We start from the raw sequence: 11764 nt of genomic DNA, 5'->3' as shown, positions 1-11764 counted from the left end.
AGCTATTAACTTTTCATTCTGGACGCCTTCTCTCTGTAAAATGAATTTGTTATTTTATTTTAATTACATGGTGTGTATATACCTTTCAGATGATCAGAAGACAGGAAAACATCAGTAAAGAAACAATTTTGCCAAGCAAAAGTGCAAATCAAATGAAAGTAAAACAGGTTAGTCTAAAGTAGAATTAAACTTCGGCAAGATTCATATAAATGTGTTACGTTCCCTAAAACGGTCTTGGGATGAGAAGTAACAAAAAGTGTCTGGTCAGAAAAAGGAGAGAGGCAAAATGTTTAAATGAAAGAGTTTTATTACAGTTTCTAGTAATAGCTCAACTAAAAGGACGGACAAGCTGCTATTACCATTTAAAGAAACAAACAAAAAAACTTAGGTGTCGGTCAGTAAACTGAAAAATAAGTAAGAAAGAGTTTAGTCAGCAAACACTCCACAGAGCAGCAGTAAACAACCTCCAAAAAAAACGCTCACTAGCTGCAACCACCAACATGGATCTCTGGCACCAGAGCTCACCTTTCTCTGGCCTTAAATACCTTTAACTGCTGATGGGAGTCAGCTGTACAAAAGAAAAGGTGGCACCTGAGGCAGGAGGACGGTAGGACTGCCTACACAGGCGACTTCAGGAGGAGGCCCTGCTAGACTAACAAAATGATGCCAAAGATTACTAATATACTAATTACACTCGATCACGTCTTTCTGCTCACTTTCTAGAGTTGCAAGCTTTGATAATATTGTTGAGTGCAGGTCCAGAGCTTTAAAGAAATCTCTTTCCACAGACAAATGACTATTCTATATTATTCAGTATTCAGGAGCAGATTTTTGTCAGGGCACCATACAGCTAGGTATACCTCTTCCCTTTATTGATGAGATAGCAGAGTAAAGTTAGAGCAAATGGAAAGTACTCTGTACAAAACCTGGAGCTGTACTCAACTACAATACTTTAGAATTTTTTTTTCAAAAGGCATCAACAACACAGACACAGTGGATATCATTCACAGAACAATGTTTTCAACCAGGATGTAAACGTTTTTATTTCTTCTGTTAGGTTGTTATAATTGGACATTTTCACATGTTTTAAATGAGACAAAATGTTCACACTTCAGATGTTTTGTTAAATCCAATTGTTTATTTGATTGGTTGTAGTTTTTATGGGTAAGATGTTATAATACCCTGGTTCACTCAGTGACTACTCCGTCTCCTAAAAATCTTCTTTAGTTCAGTTCAATTCAATCCAACAGTATTTACATACAAATGAATTGAATTGAACTGAACTAAAGAAAAAACCCAACAATCCCCTATGAGCAAGCACTTGGCGACAGTGGGGAGGAAAAACTACCTTTCAAACGTATTAATCTACTACAATTAGCAAATTAATAAATAAACAGGAGAAAGTTACAGTGCTAACAGAGTCATGCAAGTTTTTGACCAGGAGGTTAAACTCATGCAAATTAGCTTCACCCAGGCTCATGAAAACACTCTCCTGCTTACAGATAGCAGATCATTTGTGTCAGTGTGTCAGGATGGTTTATACTTGAGCTTTTAGTTCACACAGAACAATTTTTCTTCATTTTTTTTTAACGATTACCAAAGTCTGTGAATCCCCAAATTGTTCAGTTGTTCTTTTTGCTCCCCATCAGGTCACTTTCACCATGTGACAAAAACAACACCCCACTGTACACACTCGGGCCACCGGCAACTTTCTAAATCCTCAATAAAAAGCTGACAGGTTGCAATGATGTTCCAAATAACATTAAGAAAACAACTAAATATACAGAAAATATTATGAAAATTGGTTTATTTTATATCTCCTAGTTGAAATGAAGCAATAAAAACATGTATAAAACATCACAAACTGCAATATTTTACAAATGGTTAGGTCCTGCTGATGCAATGGAGACATCTTCCAGTGACAGTCTTCATCCGTGTGTGTGTGAGGAGGCTCCTAAACCCACCGACACAGAAGTGCATGTTCACAACTCCCTCTGTGGAGGTGGGGTCAGGGCCCTCCTCACCCAGGTGAGGAGGGTGGTGCTGTGGCCAGTCAGGTATGAAGTGCTGAGAGTGGATCTTTGGTCCTCTGTGCAGCTCTGTCCACGCTCAGCTTCCCTGCAAAGCAATAACACAAGAAAGGTGTCATTTTAACACAAAACAGCATTTTCACAGTATGTTGTTAAAAAGCAATTTTAAACCCAACGTATACACATGAAAAATATAAATAAAGCTAAACCTACAGTGCTGCTGACATAGGACGATGATTTATACCAACTATTGGAAGAGTTTAGTCTTCAAGACAGTTTGTTGTCAATGTGAGGTGATAACTTACATAGTTGGAACACAGCACCACTCTCCAGTTTTTCACTTGGTCATCCATCCTTCTCATCGGGTTGGTCGGGGTAAGGCTGTCTTCTGGGTGGGGTGTTAGCTCCATCTAATAACAATAAAACAACTACAAAACTACCTTTCAGTTACAATGTAATATTAATATCACATATCAACAAAAAAAACAATACAATACAATAATACAAGAGTTACAAAGTTTAAAAACATGTTCTAACATAAACTAATCAGAGTCACTGTCATCAAGAGAAAAGTCAAAAGGCCTCTCCCAGAAACGTCTGACTCCAAAAGAACCTGAGGATGTTGAAGGGGCATCGAACGTGTCACTTACCTTGCACCTCTTTGCACTTACCTCTTCGGGGCAGAGGTCTTCTCGGCTTCTCTTTCCTGAGGAAGGAGCAGCAGAGGGAGCAGCAGAGGAAGCAGCTGAGGAAGGAGCAGCAGAGGAAGCAGCTGAGGAAGGAGCAGCAGAGGAAGCAGCTGAGGAAGGAGCAGCAGAGGAAGCAGCTGAGGAAGGAGCAGCAGAGGAAGCAGCTGAGGAAGGAGCAGCAGAGGAAGCAGCTGAGGAAGGAGCAGCAGAGGAAGCAGCTGAGGAGGAGCAGCAGAGGAAGCAGCTGAGGGAGGAGCAGCAGAGGAAGCAGCTGAGGGAGGAGCAGCTGGCGGATCACCAACTGGGACAACAACTTGAGGGAAGAGTGGGGCGTTGGCCTGGCCGATGGGGGCAGCACCTGGAGCAATAGGGGTTGCCAATCGTGCCAAAACGGCTCTGGAGGGTGCTCCCGGATGAGAGGGGAATCATCTCTCTCATCCATGGTGTCGTACCCCGAGTCATCGCTAAGCCAATCCCCCCACTCTACTAACTCGTTCCAGTCAAATGAATCGTCAGACTGTTCACTCACCTCTTCATCATCTACAGGTAGGTAGGGGGGGTACTCACCTTCCTGTTCACCGTCATCAGCATATGGTGCTTCATGAAAAGAGGGGAGGGCGAGAGAGGGATATACTCACCACACTCACCTTCACTGATACGCTGGGTATCAGTGTCCTGAGCTTCACCAGAGGGGAAGGATGAAAAGAGAAAAAAGACTCAAGATACTCACCTTCACTGATACGCTGGGTATCAGTGTCCTGAGCTTCACGAGAAGAGGGGAAAGATGAAAGAGAGAAAAAAGACTCAAGATACTCACCTTCACTGATACGCTGGGTATCAGTGTCCTGAGCTTCACCAGAAGAGGGAAGGATGAGAGAGAGAAAAATACTCACCACACTCACCTTCACTGATACGCTGGGTATCAGTGTCATCCAGGATCCTGATGACTTCAGGAAGGCCTTCTTCCGCAGGGCGTTCAACCACATAGTCAAGACGCCCTGTGAGGAAACAATTTTTAAAATAAAATTAGGAATGTAATAGACACCCAGTGTTAAAGCAACAGACCTACATCTGTTAGTTTGAGCAGAGGATGAGAGAAAAGCATTTTAGGCTACATTTATGTCAGACTGAATGACACTTCTACTTGTTCATGCAAGAAAAAAACAACTAAGTTAACCAAGTTCAAATCTTTAAGTGAAGATTTTTAATAGAAGACCACCAAACCTCCACCAAGTCAGCTCACTCTGTGTACTTTAAAGGTGACACTATTGTATTTTGTGTACATTCAATTTGTTTATTTGTTCTTTGTAAGCCTTTATGCAAACACTATGTTGGAATAGTAATGGATAATAGGTATTGATTTGTAAATAGCCGGACATGAGTAACTTATTATATAAATATACTACAGTAAATTTATAACTAACCATGCAGCTCATTCTCCTGTTTTATTTACAATTCACGATGTCACACATTTTGAAAAAAGCTCAGAGGTTAAATATGTGGATGCAACCATAATGTAACATTTAGACCACATGTACCAATCTCATGTCCTAAATGTAAATAATATATATTTTTTAATAAAACACAACCTCCTTGGCAAGAGTAAAAAATGCACACACACAAAGCTCTGCAGGTATGTCTGAAAATGCTGGTCAAGTGAAAAATAAACAAACAAACAGAAACTCTTAACTCAGAATCCACATTTTAGAAATGTGCACAAGGACTGTATCTGCCATAAGGACAGATGCATCTAATCTGTGTAACATGCTATCCCTGTGTAAATATCCCTGTGTCAATATACTCTCTGCTATCTAATACGATTAAAAGCATTACCGTAACATAAGATACCATTATTACTACTGTTTCATATTCTTTTGATATTATTTATTTGTATTATTTTTTTATCTTTGTGTTTTGCAGCAGAGAAAAAAATTATAGTTTATGTCAATAAAGCCTTTGATCCGGAGAAGAAAAGGATGTTAGGAGGGACCGGTCACCGGGATCTGTGTGTTTACACCTGCGCGTTCTGACGCCATGACACCTGAAGATGCCGTTACACAGGCATTTTACAAATTTTAGTCCATTAAGCTATTTTTAACCATTTCATTTTAAAGAAAAGTGTCAAATTTAAGCCTTCAAATCAAAGTAACACCTTTTTTTCAAATTCATTACACCAGCCGTTAATAATTTCTACACCTCTCCCGGAAAATTTAAAGCATACAAACAATTTACCGGGAAAAATCTTGGAATACACATATTTGATCACGTTAAAACTTGATATTCACACTGGAACTTGTTAAATTATTACAGTCATTTAAATTTAAAGAAATTTTCAAACGTACCTGCAGCGAAGTCCTGGTGGCTGTCGATGAGTCGGGGTCCACGGCGAGCCATCTTCAAACTTGAAAAACAAAACAAGTACAAACGATCCACAATGAAGTACTTGTTGTCGCTTTCAAGTAAAATCCGCTTTCAGTAAAATGTTTTCCAAACTTAGCTTTCCACAGGCTGAGGTTGGAGCAGGTCGAAACAAGTCCACGAGCAAGTGTAAAGGGACGATTGGAACCTTGTGCAGTGTTATATACCCTCGGCACGCTATGGTTACGGTTGTCAACGTGCGTATACACGTGCACGTGATAGAACTATATGAATGGAGCTCACCGCAATGTAATTTACAGTTCATTTATGGTCATTTACAGTCATAGCTGGACTGGCCATCAGGGATACCGTGGGCCGATGGTGATTTTTCGTTTTTTATGGGCCGATGGTGATTTTTCGTTTTTGTTGTTGTTTTTGTAACGGTATAAAAAACTGAAAGGTGGTGGATTGGCCAGATGCTGGCAGATGTGTAAAAATAACTGATGTTTGGTGGTGGCTATGGCGGAGCGTCCACAGAGGCCAGCAGGTGGATGAGGGAAAGAGGAGGAGGAGAGACCCGTGGTGGACACCGGGCCAGCCGCGTTTTGTATTGGGCTGAAAAGGAACGCGATTTGTCCCGGACTTCAGCTTGAATGAAAAAAAGACACGAAGCTGGAGTTATTCTGGTTCTTTATGCTGTCAGCTGCCTCTCGTCTCCCATTCTCTCTCCCTCTCTCTCCTGTTGCTAAGCCCATGCCCCCGGCACTGGGGGCAAAAGGAGATCACGTTTAATCAGTTATAATGCGGGTTGAGAAATATAAGTCCAGACATGTGTGGTATCCACAGAAACCTCAGAATCTCAGCTAAAATGTCATATAAACCATTTCTACAACCACCAAACACACCGAAAACAAGCTGTGATTAAACGAGCAGTTACGTAAATGCGCAGAAGTCCGCTAAATAAACAAACCAACCAGAAATTCTTCAGACTTCATGTAACGGTTAAAGATAGGCTGGTTAGCTTCCAGAGCTATCACTGACTCCACACACCAAGTTTCACCACGATCAGACCAAAATTCACTGAATTAGCCACAAAAGAAGACCACAAAAACACACAGCTGCGCAAATGCGCTAAGACAGAAATTGGCTTACCGTTTCGGTAGCCGGTAACCACATGATTGCCGGTAGGTTGCATCAGAGCCGTTTTCCGTCAACAACCTCCATTTTAGACCCACCTACAGACACGTGACTGGACAGGCCACATGCAATAAATTTGGACACATGTGGGTTTTGGCATTACAATGTCTGATTGGTTGAAGTGACATGAACGTGGCATCGTTACTTTGAATCTATTGGCTAAAACGATTAAAAAGAGGTGTCAATCACGCAAATTGACCAAAAGAAACCAAAGTTACAGCCCTCAGAGTTTAAAGGGCCAGAGGCCAATGAAGCGCTCTATGCGCAGGGCAGTAAAGCGCCATTACCATGTAAATGTGTGGTTAATTCTTCCAAATATATTTTTAAAAAAAGCATGTTAGGCCTGTTAATAAAATTTATTACTTTCTGCTCTTTAATACCTAAAAAAATCAACTGGCATGGTGTCCAATTGTGTGCCAAAATTGGACATTTTTGTACAATGTCTGGATATTCATGTATTGACAGGCTGTAGTTTTTCACTGTTTTTACTTTAGAAACATAAATCTTTGCACAGATGATGTTTATAGGTTGGTTACTGGATTTCTGGAACCAAATGTGAGCTGAGGCATATTTTTAAAAGGGTTATATGCTAAAAATTACAAAAAAAAATTAGGCGAGAATAAATCTACTTACTTTTTCTGTGTTCCAGTCTCAGTAACTTTGACACAGTAATATCTGCTTTAATATTTACACCTCTGATTAAATTTCCCAAGTGTTAGCTTCATTTGATACCAAGATTGTAAGGACAGAGTTTGTAATTGCAGAGAAATAATCAATTTAATTTGGGCATTACATTTTCGAGCAGGAAGCTCAGAAACCCCCTTGGGCTTAAGAGGTTAAATGATGAAACTGATCAATGATCAGCTGATCGGCTTTTCGCTCTTGTTTGTTTATCGATCATTTCGAGCCAGAAACCAGCGGATGTCGCGCTAAACAGCAGCAGCACGTTAAAGCTTGATCAGCTGTTGTTAGAATTTATTTACTTTCTAGTATCAGCTGATGTTTGCTGGAGCCACAGTTGTAACAGCTGCTGGTCATGATATCGGTTTGGATATGAGGTGAGAGGGAACATGAAGATGAAACCAAGAGATGTCCTTACTGAATCATCAGAGCTGAACAGGTGGTGGAGAAACAGGTTTACCTTTAGTAACATGGATGAGTTGAAGAGAAGTTATGAACTGTTTCTGAGAGACAAATAACATCAGGATCCTTTTTTAGGTAGCCGACAGCTGGTAACTGTGCAGAGACGGGTCGTTAATTTTTTCTGTCAACAGGATAGCTGGAAAGTCTTAAATAACTCCTGTTAAATGTTGTAGGGCTGTAGAGTGGGGTCATGTTAACAATCCATTAAAACTTGTGGTCTTCAAGGTCAACTTTATGATTTATGGGAGGAAAATTGACAAAAAGTCTTAGAACCTACAAACTTTGATTCCTACAACTGTGCTGTGTATATGTCTTAACATATAGGAGGAACCTATAAAGGTAACTGACCTTTGACCTCTCCTTCAAGAAGGTACATGTAATGTCTACAGTGATTAGACATGCTTAATAAAAACAGTGTGGGGCACAGAGTATTTTGTGTGTCAGTGTGGAACATGTCAGTAACACTGAGGGTTACACCACTTTGCCAGGTACACCTGTTCACCTGCTCGTTAAACACAAATATCTAGTGAACCAATCAGATGTCAGCAAATTAAATATTTAAGCATACAGACATGTTCATGATGACCTGCTGAAAGTCAAACCAAGTATCAGAATGGGGGAAAGAGAACGCGTGGTTGTTGGTGCCAGATGGGTCTGAGTATTTCAGAAACTGTTCATCCAATGAGCTCACAACATTACCTCTACAGTTTACAGACTGTAGTGGCAATCCAACCAGCAAAAGGCCACCTGAGGGAAACTGAAGTATTTCCAACTCATCCTGGTGATGAGGTCAAACACAACCAGTACTTTTAACATTTTATCAATTATTTACCAAATTAAAAAACAACTTGTGGTAACTTATTTTTAATTTTACTGCATACAAGTTGAATGTAACTAAATCACATGACCTTTTATCGTCCTTGAGCTTATTTCTAGTACAGCATGTAATATAAACACTGTATGTTTATTTAAAAATAATAACTAAAACACTCCTTGTAATACGTTACAATCAGCTCAACTTTATTTAAAATCCAATCCAACTTTATTTACAGAGCACTTTAAAAGCAACATGGTTGACGAAAGTGCTTTCCAGTAAAAAAAGAGATAAAGTGGATCTGACAGCCGTGGACGGTGAGCCATGCACACCGGCGCCATCTTGGCTCACAAACCACAGCTGACATGAGTTGGATATAAACAAAGTATATCATGTAAATAAAGTATATCAGCCAACATACTGGACACTGTTCTGCTGAACAAACACACATTATCCAATATTGTAGCTGGTGTTATTTGATAATATTTAAATATTTTCAGAATTAAAGTTTATATTTATTTGTCACACAATTTGAAACTTTAATAACCTTACAATAAAACAAATTTCAGATTTAATTATTCTGAAACTAAGTTTAAGCTTCTCATAGCCAGCACAAGGCCAGTTGCAGACTTACTGGTGGTCCTGTGCTGGCCTATGTGTGGATTACCTCTGGGTCACCAAAGGGCCGTCATTCTTTGCGGTATGTGGGTGATGTATAAGCACATTGTGTGCAGCCGTGGGCCAGTTGCAGACACACTGCTGGCCCTGTGCTGGCCCAGAACAGTTTCAGCTCTGGCCTCAGATGTCAGCCTAATGTGTACCTGTCAATGGAGAGTTGTATTGGTAGTCAGTATAAGCTTTTAATGATATAAGTTTGCATATGATAGAATACTGCATGATGACCTTTTGATGACTTAGACTGTTGTCCACTACGGGACTGTTTTATAAATTCTTTCTCACAGCTGAATAAGCTGTTATTATTTCACTCCTGCCAGGAAGAGGAGAGCTGGACACTCTTATCTGACGCTCCCTAACAAGAAGAGAGGCCGCGTCTTTCTGTATCCCACAACACACATGCATACACCTAAATCACTCTTATCTTCACTCCCTACGCACTAACTTTCCTCTGCCTATGAATAGACGTATTCACTGTTGTATTACTTTTGTATATAAATAAAGACAAGTGCAAGAACAGAGCGCGCATCACAGGGCCCCCACTCTGGTGTGAGCGTTCTGTGATCGCCCTTGTATACAAGTGAAAAACACAGCGTCTGTGTGTGTGTTTCTACTCTTAGACTCTTAGCTGAAGACGTGTCTTTAGAATAAATCTCTTGACAGTACCTTAATCGAGCCTTGTAATAACAACATGTGCCGGAACATAATATTGCAGAAGTAACATGACAAAACAGACTAAATCTTATACAGCGCTTTTCTACTGTCCCGATTACCAAAGTGCATTATACATGCCACATTCACACACTTTTACCTAACTGAGTGCATCCTAACTACATTCATACACCTTGACCTCTCTCATGCAGACTGGAGGAGCCAGGGATCAAACCGCTAACCTTTCGATCAACCGGTGAGCTGCTCTACCTCCTGAGCTACAGCCACCCGGTGGTAAACATGAGTAAACTCTCACTAGGTTTTGGATAAAGTGCACACTCTCAAACTTGTCAAACCTGCATTTGAAAAGTTGGCTACCATAGCAGTATAGTATTGCAACATAGCATTTGAGTTTTCTAACTGAAATAAGAAAATAGGAACACAAATAGTGCCATCATTGCCAGACCTGGCCCACATCTGGTTGATATACAACCTGCCACGACACCAGTCAGTCAGAAGTGCCAGCTTGATGCCGGATCCGGGCCAGACCTGTTTTCTTTGAGCCTGGGCCACATAAACCAAACCACAATCGGGCCAGATGTGGCATGCCATCACATAGACAGTGCCATCTACACCAGGCCTGGCCCACATCTGGATTACATGTCATTTACCATGCCAGAAGTCAGCCAGCAGTGCCAGCTTGACACCAGATCGGGCCAGGTCTGTCTGCTATGTGGGAAGTATAAAAACTATGGGAATGTACAACCATCATACCGCTCAGGGAGGAGACCTTATAAAGATGCTGGCTGAAACTGGTAACACAGTGTCACTATCCACTGTAAAATGAGTCCTGTACTATCATGAGCTAAAAGGTTCCTCTTAATCTCTGGAGACATGTCCTGTGGTCTGATGAAACAAAAATGTTGGCTATAATGATAAACAATATATTTGGAGGAAAAAGGAGGACGCTTTGAAGCCTCAGAACACCATCCCAACTGTGAAGTATGGGGTGGCAGCTTCATGTTGTGGGGCCGTTCTGTTGCAGAAGGGACTGGTGCACCTCACAGAATAGATGGCATCATGAGAAAAGAAATTTATGTGGAGTATCTGAAGACATCAACCAGGAAGCTGAAGCTTGGGCGCAAATGGGTCTTCCAAATGGACAATGACCCCAAGCATACCTCCAAATTAGTTACAAAGTGGCTTAAGGATAATAAATCAAAGTTTTGGAGTGGCATCACAAAGTCCTGATCTCGTCCTGTAGAAAAATTGTGGGTGGGACGGAAAAAGCGAGTGTGAGCAAGAAGACCTACAAACCTGAGGCAGTTACACCAGTTCTGTCAAGAGGAGTGGGCCGAGATTCCAGCAAACTATTGCAGAAAGCTTGTGGAAGATTCCTGAAGCATGTGGCCCGAGTTTACGTATACTCAGACTACGAAGACAGTTAAAAAAACAAAAAACAAACAAAAAAGTTCTCTCTCTTTATTTTGAATGTGTAAACAGATTCTACAAAAAGATGTAAACACAAAGCGTCCATTGCAAAATAGTCAGTTCCCTTTGGCCATGTGTTGTTCTAGTAGGAAGATTACACTATGAAATAAGAAGTTATCTCTACGTTTTTAGTTAAACTGCTACGCAGATAAGCTACACAAAACACCACTATGTGTTGGAACAGGAAGTGATACTCTACCGCAGAGAGAGCGAACACCAACTGGATGGCGCTGTAGTCTGCACTATAGCTTTTTATTATTTATTCACTAATGAAAAAGCACACATATTTGCAGCTCTTCCTTTTGCTTACTGGATCTAGAACACCATTTAGATCATAACAGCTCCTGATCAGGATGAATTTCATTTTCAAATCAAATTTCATGTCCCAGTTTCACAATTTTGTAACATAATATTTCAAAGCTTGCTTATGGGCTTGTTTTGGAGCAGACCAACAGTCAGGCTCGTCTTCACCCTTACTGTCAGACTCTGAATTGATGGTTCTGCTATATCTCACCTGGCTGAGTGGGGACACAGAGTTCCCACTGCAGGAGCTTGGGTTTGAGTCTGGCCTCGACCATTCCTGTGTGCCATACCGCCTCACTCTCTCCCCACCTTCCTGTCTGCTGTCTGGCAAAAGGCCTCATGTTCTGAATCTCTTCCTCTCCATCGTCTTTGAGTTCTTTGAGTGGAGCTTCTTTTGCAGCTGTGACAAAATA

The 11764-nt window shown here is 40.9% G+C and overlaps 1 long non-coding RNA gene across 1 annotated transcript; it reads right to left on the bottom strand.

The window, feature by feature from the left end:
* Positions 1–2035: 2035 nt before the first annotated feature.
* Positions 2036–5132, bottom strand: LOC102076007 (uncharacterized). Its single transcript, XR_002059672.1, has 4 exons — positions 5062–5132; positions 3622–3717; positions 2336–2440; positions 2036–2118 (listed from the first exon to the last, which is right to left on the bottom strand). It is a non-coding gene; the product is annotated as an uncharacterized LOC102076007 (long non-coding RNA).
* Positions 5133–11764: the final 6632 nt, after the last annotated feature.

The sequence above is a fragment of the Oreochromis niloticus genome, unplaced genomic scaffold (assembly GCF_001858045.2).
Source record: "Oreochromis niloticus isolate F11D_XX unplaced genomic scaffold, O_niloticus_UMD_NMBU tig00008479_pilon, whole genome shotgun sequence".
NCBI classification, from domain to species: domain Eukaryota; kingdom Metazoa; phylum Chordata; class Actinopteri; order Cichliformes; family Cichlidae; genus Oreochromis; species Oreochromis niloticus.
The sequence above is the reverse complement of the archived record's forward strand: the minus strand, read 5'-3'. Positions and strand labels throughout refer to the sequence as shown.